Genomic DNA, 12,819 nt, shown 5'->3' with positions numbered 1-12,819 from the left:
TCTTTTTGTCCTTACTAGTCTCCTTCCCATATTCCTTTTGCTTTGTCCGCCATAAGTTAGATGCGTAGAACTCTGTTAGTTGGTTTACTAATTGATCCCCAATTTATACTTTCATTTACTCCTAGTCTGTGTTCTGTGCTTATTAGACTTTTCATTCCTTGAATAGGTCCTGTAATTTTTCTGTATTTTAACTGAGGATAGCAATTCCATCACCGAATCTTGTCATTGTTATCGTTCCTCCCTCAATTTTAATGCCAGTCCTGAACCTTTCTTTTATTTCCTTAGCTCCTTCTTCGATGCAGAGATTGAAACGTAGGCGACATAGACTTTACACTCGCTTTATATCCTGTTACATCCCAGCATTTCTCTCTTGGCGTTCCATTATTATTATTCCTTCTTGATTGTTTTACATACCGTATATCACTCGTCTTTCTCGATAGTTTATATCTATTTTTCACAGAATTTCAAACATGGTGCACCATTTTGCACTGCCTAACGGTTTGGCTCATTCGAAAGTATCTTTCTTTTCTTTAAGCCTTGCCTCCATTACCAAGCGAAGCGTCGTACACTTTCTGACGTCACTTTAGCCCTTTTAATGAGATCGACAGAATACATCGCCGTTGTTTAGCGATTGTCAGTACCCAAAAACAGCTGTTAGGTTTCCAGCCAGTTGACCGTCGCTGAGACACCACGATGTTTTATCGAAGATAATACTCATCTTTTCGCAAAGACCGATGAGTATTGTAGACGTGGAAAAGTCATGGTATTTCAGCACTGCCAAATTTCTGGTAACCCGACGGATTTTTATCATTAGTCTACATACGGAAATTCTGAGTACCGTAATTAACAAATTCATACACCTCAGCGTGTCGTTGCTACATTATGTCACTATTTTTCTTCTTTTTTATTTTTATTGAGGGTAACTTCTTCGAAAGTTGCCACAGTGTTGCAGGAGGCAGGAACAGAGGAGATGATGCTGGATGTCTGCGTGCGAACCGTGGTGCAGTAATTACGGGGGAGCAGCGAATGCGCTTTCCGCCGGCGGCGAGTCGTCCTAACGGGAACGGAATTACTGCCACCGCCCGCACGGGGAAGGACACACCACCAGTTCTCCCTGTCAATTCGAGCTGGCCGCTTAGCGGTTCTCCCTCACGGAACTGCAGAATTCATTTAGCCGGTCGCAAAAAAACAAAGCAGGCACCTCCACTATCCGTGTAAGGCAGACGAACGTGCAGCGAGCGTTGAGATCTACTTATTCTTATTATTTTGACATAAAAGCGAGCCCCCTGTCCAGTAGGCTGTCAGTGCATATAATTACCTTGCGGACGTCGATTTGTCCAAGGCTGCAGTTACGTTACATAAAAAAATGAAAATCTGAACACTTGCTAGTGGACATTAATATGGGATGTGTCCACCTTTGTCTTTATGGTGGACTGAAGTCTGCTAAAAACACTTTCAATAATATGTCTGAATGTCTGTGGAGAGATAGCAGCCCATTGTTCCTCAAAGAACCGAAAATGATGATGGGATCTGGGATCTGGAGATGATTCGACGTTCTAGCTCATCCTAAACGTATTCCTTTAGGATCAGGTCGGAGCTCTGGGCAAGCCAGTCCTTTACATGAATTTTATTGAGAATGAGATTTTCACTCTGCAGCGGAGTGTGCGCTGATATAAAACTTCCTGGCAGATTAAAACTGTGTGCCGGACCGAGACTCGAACTCGGGACCTTTGCCTTTCGAGGGCAACTGCTCTACCAACTGAGCTACCCAAGCACGACTCACGCCCCGTCCTCACAGTTTGACTTCTGCCAGTACCTCGTCTCCTACCTTCGGACCGAGACTCGAACTCGGGACCTTTGCCTTTCGCAGGCAAGTGGTTCGCAGGAGAGCTTCTGTGAAGTTTGGAAGGTAGGAGACGAGGTACTGGCGGAAGTAAAGCTGTGAGGATGGGGCGTGAGTCGTGCTTGGGTAGCTCAGTTGGTAGAGCACCTAAGAACGTGTTGATAACAATAACATCGTTAGTAGGTATAATCTGTCAATATTGAAAGTCTGGTCGAAACAGTACTTTCAGTATATAAAACCAATCAGAGAAACACTACTGAAAACAAAATAAAATTTCCCAATTACTTGGAAAGTGGTTTAAAAAGTGTCTTCGAACCGAGCGGTGCTGAGGGTTCAGTCCGCGTGAAGTAGCTACTTCTGGGCTCTGTTGTCCGTAGGCACTTCTCGGACGTGGCTGAGTTTTTTTCTGCAGGGCCCGACTTAATTCGTAACAAATTAGGAGCTTCGGCGCGGCTGTGGGGCTGTTTGCGCGGCCTTGCCGAGTGACAGAGGGCAGGCCGCCCCCCTGCCGACAAAAGGCAGGCGCGGTTCTGCGGCTCTGCGGCCCGGCACGGGTCGGGACGGGACAGGCTGTTATTTGGCGCCGCTCAGGGCCCGGCTCGGCAGCCGCAGGCTTGAGGCGCGCTAGCGCGTGTGGTCGGGCAGCTGGCGGGACGCGACACCCGGTCCCTCATTCCTGTACCATTCGTAACAACATTATTCATCGTACACTGCACCTTCCGGATGGTTACAATGTTCCTTCCCATCGAAAAATTCCAAAAGGGTTGCTAGACTGAGAATATTACAAGCCTTAATTAATAAAATAGCTATAGCTGGTATGTTTCGTAACCTTGGACGTTGGATTATGTTGCTCCCTCTGAAGAACTTTTGTGGAGTTGACAGCTTTACAAACAACTGATTTGATTCATACACTACTGGCCATTAAAGTTGCTACACCAAGAAGAAAAGCAGATGATAAATGGGTATTCATTCGACACATATATTGTACTAGAACTGACATGTGATTACATTTTCACGCTATTTGGGTGCATAGATCCTGAGAAATCAGTGCCGAGAACAACCACCTCTGGCCTTAATAACGGCCTTGATACGCCTGGCCATTGAGTCAAACAGAGCTTAGATGGCGTGTACAGGTACAGCTGCCCATGCAGCATCAACACGATACCACATTTCATCAAGAGTAGTGACTGGCGTATTTGGCGTATTGTGACAGGCCAGTTGCTCGGCCACCATTGACCAAATGTTTTCAGTTGGTGAGAGATCCGGAGAATGTGCTGGCCAGGACAGCTGTCTAAAATTTTCTGTATCCAGAAAGACCCATACAGGGCCTGCAACATGCGGTCGTGTATTATCCTGCTGAAATGTAAGGTTTCGCAGGGATCGAATGTGGGTAGAGCCACGGGTCGTAACACATCTGAAATGTAACGTCCACTGTTCAAAGTGCCGTCAGTGCGAACAAGAGGTGACCGAGACGTGTAACCAATGGCACCACATACCATCACGCCGGGTGATACGCCAGTATGGCGATGACGAATACTCGCTTCCAATGTGCGATCACCACGATGTCGCCAAACACGGATGCGACCATCATTATGCTGTAAACAGAACTTGGATTCATCCGAAAAAATGACGTTTTGCCATTCGTGCACCCAGGTTCGTCGTTGAGTACACCATCGCAGGCGCTCCTGTCTGTGATGCAGCGTCAGGGGTAACCGCAGCCATGGTCTCCGAGCTGATAGTCCATGCTGCTGCAAACGTCGTCGAACTGTTCGTGCAGATGGTTGTTGTCTTCCAAACGTCCCCATCTGTTGACTCAGGGGTCGAGATGTGGCTGCACGATCCGTTACAGCCATGCGGATAAGATGCCTGTCATCTCGACTGCGAGTGATACGAGGCCGTTGGGATGCAGCACGGCGTTCCGTATTACCATCCTGAACCCACCGATTCCATATTCTCCTAACAGTCATTGGATTTCGACCAACGCGAGCAGCAATGTCGCGATACGATAAACCGCAATCGCGATAGGCTACAATCCGACCTTTATCAAAGTCGGAAACGTGATGGTACGCATTCCTCCTCCTTGCACGAGGCATGACAACGACGTTTCACCAGGCAACGCCCGTCAACTGCTGTTTGTGTATGAGAAATTGGTTGGAAACTTTCCTCATGTCAGCACGTTGTAGGTCTCGCCACCGGCGCCAACCTTGTGTGAATGCTCTGAAAAGATAATCATTTGCATATCAAAGCATCTTCTTCCTGTCGGTTAAATTTCGCGGTGTAGCACGTCATCTTCATGGTGTAGCAATTTTAATGGCCAGTAGTGTACTTAACAAACAGAACGGAAAAACTTGATATGAATAATTTTTAACATTGTTGGAAAGAGACCAAGTTTTAGTGACTGCACAGAAAATGAAGAAATTTCCGCAGGGTTCAATTCTGGCTCCGCCAATGGAGATGATATTAACTTACAACAAATCTCTTTAGAGAGAAAGCAACGTAAGAAATCTTAATGTCTCTTTCAAGAAATTATTAAGTGATTTTCTGAAAACATAGTATTTCATAGTTGCTGATGAGTATTCCAGACTGTATGGCAGTGGTCGAAGAAACTTAGTGGTTCCTGACGTTTCGTCCAGAGCTGTGCTGGACATCTTCGGAGGTGCTCCTGGCGACGCTGAGTCTTGCTGGCTGCCGAGTCGGACGTCGGTGAGCGACATAAATACAGTGTAACGTGGCGTTGTCGAGATTACACGTGATCAGCAAATATAATCTTTGTCAGAGATAAGAAAGTTAACTATCGATTGTCGAGTTGTCAAGGATAAAAACTTATCTATCGATTCTGTAAAGACACTGTCCATATATCATTGAGTTTCATGGCTTCTTCTTTTCTGTTAAAATTAACGCTATGCTTATATATTCCGACGGCTTCTCTATATCGTCGTGGACAATAATTTATCATAGGAGACAGAATTTTGATTTCGGAAAACTTCACCTCATGATTTCCTGACTGAAAATCATGCTCTGCTACAGCTGATTTTTCTATTTCCCCCTCCCCCCCTAGTCAGTAAAGACTTTATGTTCTTTTTGTCTTGTATTCAAGCTTCTCTTGGTAGTTCCAAGAAGTACACTGAAATTTATATACCCCAACTTGGTTTGACACATTTTCTTATTTCATCATTGTATGAGCACTATATTCCTTTCTGTACAAAAGTCTGTCATACAGTGAGGTTGCAGCTGAACCATCAACATAACTGTGTGGATATAAGAAGGACCTGTACCGAATGAACTAACTGACAAACATATCACAAGCGACACGTGAATTGAGTTACAGTAGCGGTGACTTATCATATGTGAAACATGAGTCTGTAACTCACAAGATGACAAAAATACGGGTTTCATCAAGGTACTCAATGAAACAATGATCGCTACAAAACCCTATGTATTACAGATCCCTACATACTTCAAATTAAACACAAAAGCACAGATGTAACAAACCGCTACTTTCACTGAATATTTATACATGTTACAATGGAATTGAAATATCAATCTCTCGCAAAAGGTCGGATAATGAGTCTGAGGTGAATGAGTTAAGGTCAACGCAGCGTTCGTGGAAACAACTGAAATCACGGAAGTCACACAGTGACTGCTGATTGTTAATCGAGAAGGAAGGAGAGAACTGCGCCAGGTAGCTTCACTGAGCACATGTTGAGCTCATTATGTTTAATAAACGTACTTGAATTACAAATGTGAACGTCATAATGTCAACTTGAAGTCTTCGCGTGTCTCCTACAAACTAGTTCGCAAATGCTATTGTCGCTCACCGTACTAAGCGTTGTCGGTGCCTGCAAGTGGCTGCTGTGATGTCTGCAAAATTTTGTGTTATTTGGCCTCCAGCAAAGGCTGCTCTCTTTCAGAACCTGGAATTGAACTCCTTCCCTCAGCTGAAGTGCTCCACGTCGAGTCTCAGATGGAAGTCACCTACAGAGTTCTCGCAAAAAGAGTCAGAATTCTTGCTCCTTCATTTTGAGTGTGAATCTTGTGCATGATTTGATCACCAATGACAGAGATTCTTCCGAGTGCCAACCAATCAGACCAACTCTAATAAGATAACAGTCTCTCTTTCATACTCATTTTTATTGTAATTAACCAGTCATGGGGGTTTCTGGTGTTGGAGGTCAGAAATCGGCAACCTCCAACTCCCAATCTCTGTACTTTACCGCGTTTCAGTCAATAAAGCGTTCTCCACATATGCACAAACAAATTCTGCCTCCCACTCCAGAATATATTTGTATTACCTAATGGTGGCTGCTCTTACTGTTTCTTAGCAGTGTCAACATGTAAGAGGTGCGAGCAGATGTAATTTCGATGTATTGCTCACGCGCTGCCTGCGATATGTAAGGTATAAGAGAATCTCAGACCAGAGAGCAGTGTTGACTGCAGTAGGAACTGTGTAGCTGTAGCAGTAAGTTGTTGCTAGCGAGCAGTCTAGTCTGGTGTATCGTGTTGGCTGGGTCGGTCGTGGTGCAGCGGTGCCGGAGCCTGAGCATTATTGTATAAGGTAAAAAGCAGCCTCGTGCATATGTAGTATTGTTATCTCAAGTCCCACGTAAATGTTTTAAAAATGTCCTAATAATAATCTTTCTCATAAAAAATAACTTTTAACAACCATTCATTTCAATTTAAAGAATTTACTAATTTCTCCAATCCATGATCATCCCGATTATTGCAAAAGAAAAATCAGTTGTTTCCTTTCATAAATGACGAATCTATCGGCCAGCATTGCACAGGGCTGTGCCAGAAAAATTTATTGTAAGAGCAGATATACATGCGTTATCCGGCGACTTCATTGAGGTACGAATTGTTTTTTCTTTTTTTCTTTTTTTATTCAGAATGATCTTTCAGGGCCATGATGCAGCACTGCTGACGTCCAGAATTTACCAGGTTAAATTCACAGTCAATTATTGAAAAGTTATAAGTGAGCGACAATTTAATTGAGAGGTTAGTTACATTGTATTATTACCAGGTTACTGAATATATTTTTTGTTGGTACGTTACACTGAATGTGAACGACATAATTATAATTTTTGCTGTTGAGAAGTTTATGAATTTTTCTGTTTTGAGGTTACACTAAATGTGAACGAATTTTGTGGGGAGGTTACACTTGGTGACAACCGGCCAGGATCGTATTTCTTTGTGAATTTCTGAAAAGTAGTCAATTATATATCTGCTCTTATTTACTTAAATGTAGTTTGCATCTGGCGCAACGCATTTACTAATTTGTCACTCTTTCTTTCACACATCATCGGCAATTTATTGCTCTTTGTTGTAATTGTGTTTGTTCTATTTTTGCTTCGTCTTTGTTTCATTTTGTGCTTAATTTTGATTTGTGAAAAATGCCGCCAAAAACTGTTAACAGTACATCGCGATGTGCAATGAGTGAAATAGCCGACTCGAATAATTTGACCGATAATACTTGCGACACTCAGTGTAATAGTGATAATCCTCTAATTACAGATAATCAGTGCCTGCCGATCACTAGTATTGAGTTAAATCCTAATGATGGGCAAACAAATTCAATTATGTCCACAGTAAATTTAACAATTGATGACGCGGCACGTTCCGATACAATGAACGCTGCCCAGTTTGACACGCCTGATTTGCAAAATTTGCATAGTGAACTGATAAATTTTTCCCACGAAGATGAACAATGTAGTCAGAATACGTCAGAGTTATTTGATTCCGCTGTAGTGGCCAACAGTGCACATCCGATTGGCAAACCTTTTCAAGAATCGCAGAATGACCAAATGGTTATACAAAACGTGACACATACAGATACATCATCACACAGCACAGAGAATACAGTAGCTAATTTTGGCATGGATCGAGTTATAGCATTAATGCTACAACTTAATGAAAATCTCAAACAACAAATTAATGAAAATAATGAAAATCTCAAACAACAACTTAATGAAAAACTAGACAGCAATTCCAAACGGTCGAATGAAAAACAAGACAACAATTACAAACAACTTAATGAAAAACTAGACAACAATTCCAAACAGTTGAATGAAAAACAAGATAACAATTTCAAACAACTTAGTGAACAGATTACAGCCGTTGCCGTGCAATGTCATGATACTAAAGTACAATTACGTGAGGAAATTAAGGCTTGTGCTAGGAACAGTAGTGAAGAAATTAGATCTGTGCCACAAGAATTAAATAATACACATGCAGCCACAACTAAATTACTTAGAGATGAAATTAGTGCAGTCACCGAACAATGTTCTGAAAAAGCACCTCAGTTACACGACGAGTTTAAGTTAATGTCGGCAGAACTTTCACACACGCTGGATGCGGAAGTCGATAAAAGATTTGAATAACATAACAGCCAAATTGACGAACGTTTTAAAGTGACAGAAATGAAAAATGTTTCAGTCACTATCACGTCACAGCATACGCCACATTCCGAACATTTGTCACACTCCCACAGCCAGTGTAACTTAGGTAATTTACAGAGACTACGTGACTTAGATTCCAAAGTCAGAGACAAATAGATTATCATATAATCCTGAACCTGTTCAGACATACAGAGACGATAATTTTGATTGTAAGCACTTTCTATCCGTGAGGAAATTTATGATATTTAATAATGACAGAACACAGATTCACCCTTTGTACTGGATATAACGATTTGCTTTTGCATTTTCACCAGCTTGGCCTGTAATGCAGAAACTAGAATTTGACTGGATACAACAATTTGCTTTAGAATTTTCACCGGCATTGCCTAAAATGCAGAAACTAAAATTTATTTGCAGCGCGTAAGCGACCTCAGGGGATTCATTACACTTCGATGAATACGTGCCGTAGCGTGCACAGAGCCCCGAGCCGTAGTAGTGCTATTTCATCTTTAGTTTTCTGCACTGCTGCCTTCTCTTCTACTATCCTTTATATCTATCAAAACAGCTCTTCAACTATCGGTCTATCTAGGATTAAGAATGAGTAAAGAAACCTGATATGACGAGTTTTACCTGAAAGTGACAGTTTTATTAGACACTCCCGAAATGACAAGAACTAACAGCGTAATTTTAATAAGTGACAAAAATTTTAATCCTCCGTATCGTCAAAATTATCAGCAACAGGAACCACATTTTGGTAACAATAGAGGTTTTTCCCAACAACAGCAACAAAACCAGCCGGTTAGCATACCTAACCAACAATGTAATGTGCAAGGTCAATCAAGCTTTAATGTTTCGCCGCCTACACATATAACGTCGGCTCCGCCAAATAGTAACGCACAGCAACAAGGAAACCACTATATATAGAAGACACATCATTTCAACTCGTATCGCAATGCGCTGTATGGCAATGATTATTATGACAGACGTAAATGTAATGAGCACAGTTTTCAGCGTAACAGTCGGTCTTACCAGCAGCAGAATCATCCACAACAACAGATTATCATGAATGAACCAGACAGTCGGTATCATCCCGAACCTAATACGTCAGAAAGAAATAACGGAACAGTACAAATAGTCGAAATGCCACAGCATCCTCCCGCAAATAACAGCACGTCAGAAAGAATTTGACTAGATACGGTACAGACTGAATCTTTCAGCAACGTAAGCAATACTTTTTGACACAGAGAATCTTGTTCACGAAAATGTTATTACTTTTGACGACATCCGAGACACACTTTTGCAGGAAAAACCAGTTATTCAAAAAACCATTTCCCACCCTGTCATTGAAGTAAAGATTGGATCATCCACATTTTCAGCAGTAATTTATTCTGGATCACCTGTGTCAGTTATAAATGAGGAAACTTTCAACGAATGTAACAAAGAGAATATTTATCCTACGTTACCATTAGGCAAAACTAAACTAAAAGGAGCAGTATCTAGTAAAGGAGTAGATGTAAAATTACAGACACACTTATCATTTTGTATTGCAGGTCATACGTTTCACTCAAATTTTTGGATTGTTCCCTTACAGACAACAGACGTTATTTTAGGTAAGAATTTTTTGGTACAACACGAGGCAATTATTGACATTCAAAATTCCTATTTAATGTTAAAGGATGAAAATGTACAACTGGCATTAGAATTTCAGCACTCTTTATCTGTAGAAGAACAAACAATTAATCGAACAGAGGTCATTTCGACATCGCGTAACATAGACTGTGATTCGACATTGTTCACCGATACGTACGTTCACAACTACAATACACCAGACGAAGCCGACTATGACGTTATGCAAATGATTTCTGATAAAGTTAAGCAAAGCAGTGCAAATACGAACGACGAACGTACAGAGCCACGCAAAATTCTTTTACAGCAAGCTCCAGTTTTTGATAACATCCCTGGTACTATGTCTGGTTTTATGTATGAATTTCAAGTTAAACAGCACGACACGTTTAAAACCAAACATTACCCCATTCCTTATATTCACAGAGAACGAATTAAGAAAGAATTGCAAGCTATGCTTGACCAAGGAATTATTGAACCGGCAGTTAGTCCGTACATAAACCCGCTCCATATTGTTACGAAAAAGGATGGCTCACTTCGGCTCGTACTTGATTCGCGTCACATCAATGACATTATTATTAATGAAACAGATCGCCCTCAAACACTAGAAGAACTTCTACAGAAATTTCATGGTACTGCTATTTATTCCACGTTAGATTTGAAATCGGGATTTTGGCAAATCCAGCTCCATCCGAACTGCAGAAAGTACACAGCGTTTCTCTGTTTTGGTGATTGTTATCAATTTTGCAAATTACCTTTCAGTTTAACTATTTCTTCAGCAGCATTTATTCGCGGTTTGAATAGTATACTTCCGACAGAATTAAAAGGCCGAATCACAACGTATGTACACGACATTCTTATTGCAGAAGCTAACTGGTCAGAACATAGTCTGATTCTTGAACAACTGTTGCAAACTTTTCGTGCACAAGGACTCACAGTTAATCTTAGCAAATCATACTTTGGCAAAACTTCCATAAAATTTCTTGGACATGTAATTTTAGCAGAAGGGATTGCGCCTGACCCGTAAAAACTTCAAGCTTTACGTGACATTACTGTTCCTACGACGAAGAAACAATTACGCAGCTTTCTGGGATTAATTAACTTTTTCCGTAAATTTATTCATTATGCTGCTTTAGACACCCCTAGATTATGCCAACTGACGGCTAAAAACGCTATTTGGTCCTGGGATAGACAAGCACATTCTGAATTTGTTAATTTGAAACATGCTTTGTTGAATGCACCACTTTTATCACACCCAGATCTTACTAGAAATTTTTCCATTGCCACCGACAGTTCTAACACCGCTTTAGGCGTACATATTTTTCAGGAAATTGAAGAAGATAGTACTACAGTAATTAAAAACTTCGCCTTTGCAAGTCGCATTCTGTCACCCGCTGAACGCAATTATTCTGTCACAGAACTTGAAACATTATGTGTTGTATGGGCATTTACGAGATTTAGGCATTTTCTTTATGGAAGACATACGACCGTTTACACAGATCATAGAGCTATCCAGTTTTTAGTTTCAGCAAAATTTACACACGACAGATTAAGCAGATGGAAACTTTATTTACAGGAATTTAATTTTACAATTATTCACATTCCCGGTACACAAAATATTGCAGCAGACGCACTATCCCGTTCCCTCAGCAACAATCAGCAAGACATCGCAACCAACTTCTGCCAAGCAAATTTTAGCGTCATGCATATTCAACAAGTTGCATTCGAAAATTTTATATCGTCATCATTACGAGACATAGCACAAGAACAGAACAGAGATAACGTATGGAAAGAAATTAAACACCTTTGGCAAGATAGGAATAATGTTACCATCAGAAACCATTACACTGTACGCAATAACATTCTGTTTCGCCGTTCTCACCCTGACAGCAACAGTTGGTTATTATGCATTCCTGACGAACTTGTTAACAAATTAATTTGGTATACTCATTTAAGTTACCCACATTATCGAGCCAGAAAATGTTTTCTTATACTGAGACAGAACTGTTATTTTGGGAACATGGAGAAACGTATTCGACGAGTTTTAGCGTCATGTAAAATCTGCCAGAAAGCTAAATCAGACACGACTTCACATATTTCTCCGTTACATCCCATTGTACCCGTTAAATTGAGACACAAGGCCGCTGTAGACATTTTTGGTCCAATTCCCAGAACTAGTAGAGGTTTTTGCTACATCTTTGTCGCTGTTGAACTCACTTCGAAATTTGTTACCTTCACTCCGTTACGTAAAGCTACTGCTAAATCTATTTCGAATGCATTTGTAAAACATTTTTATTTCATGTAGGGCATGTATTGAAAGTAATTTCCGACAATGGACCACAGTTTCGATCTGCTATATGGACACGTATGTTACAAACAAGAAACATTTCTCCGATCTACATATCCAAGTATCACGCTTCTTCGAACCCTTGTGAACGTCTAATGAAAGAAATTGGTAAACTATGTAGAATATACCGCCATAAAAAACATATTGATTGGGACACACACATACTCTCATTCCAGGATGTAACTAACTCCATACCAAATGAATCTACTACGCTATCTCCGACTAGTGTATTGAAAAATGTTGAACCACCTAACAAAATTAAAGAATTAGCATCCTTTCCTACGTCTCGTCGACTACGCCACCATGAAATAATTGACATTGCGCTGAACAACATCAAACGTGCCGCAGAGCGCCGGAGGAGACAGCAAAAACAGGTTTTTACACGCCGTGACTTTCACGTTGGACAGAAGATATTAGTAAGTACACACTAATTATCCAACAGAGGAAAGAGTAGATGCAGTAAATTTGAGCTTCTATACGCAGGTCCATATAGAATACGAAGCATTCCTCACCCTAATGTAGTGCACGTCGAAAGTTTGAGAACCAGAAAAAGCAAGGGCAATCACCATGTCTCCAATATTAAACCCTTTATTGAATGAACATATTTTACG

General features: G+C 41.0%; 1 non-coding gene across 1 annotated transcript; it reads right to left on the bottom strand.

The window, feature by feature from the left end:
* Nucleotides 1-1,700: 1,700 nt before the first annotated feature.
* Trnas-cga lies at nucleotides 1,701-1,775 on the bottom strand. Its single transcript has one exon. It is a non-coding gene; the product is annotated as a tRNA-Ser (tRNA).
* Between the last annotated feature and the right edge of the window lie 11,044 nt (nucleotides 1,776-12,819).

The sequence above is a fragment of the Schistocerca americana genome, chromosome 1, assembly GCF_021461395.2.
Source record: "Schistocerca americana isolate TAMUIC-IGC-003095 chromosome 1, iqSchAmer2.1, whole genome shotgun sequence".
NCBI lineage: Eukaryota > Metazoa > Arthropoda > Insecta > Orthoptera > Acrididae > Schistocerca > Schistocerca americana.
The sequence above is the reverse complement of the archived record's forward strand: the minus strand, read 5'-3'. Positions and strand labels throughout refer to the sequence as shown.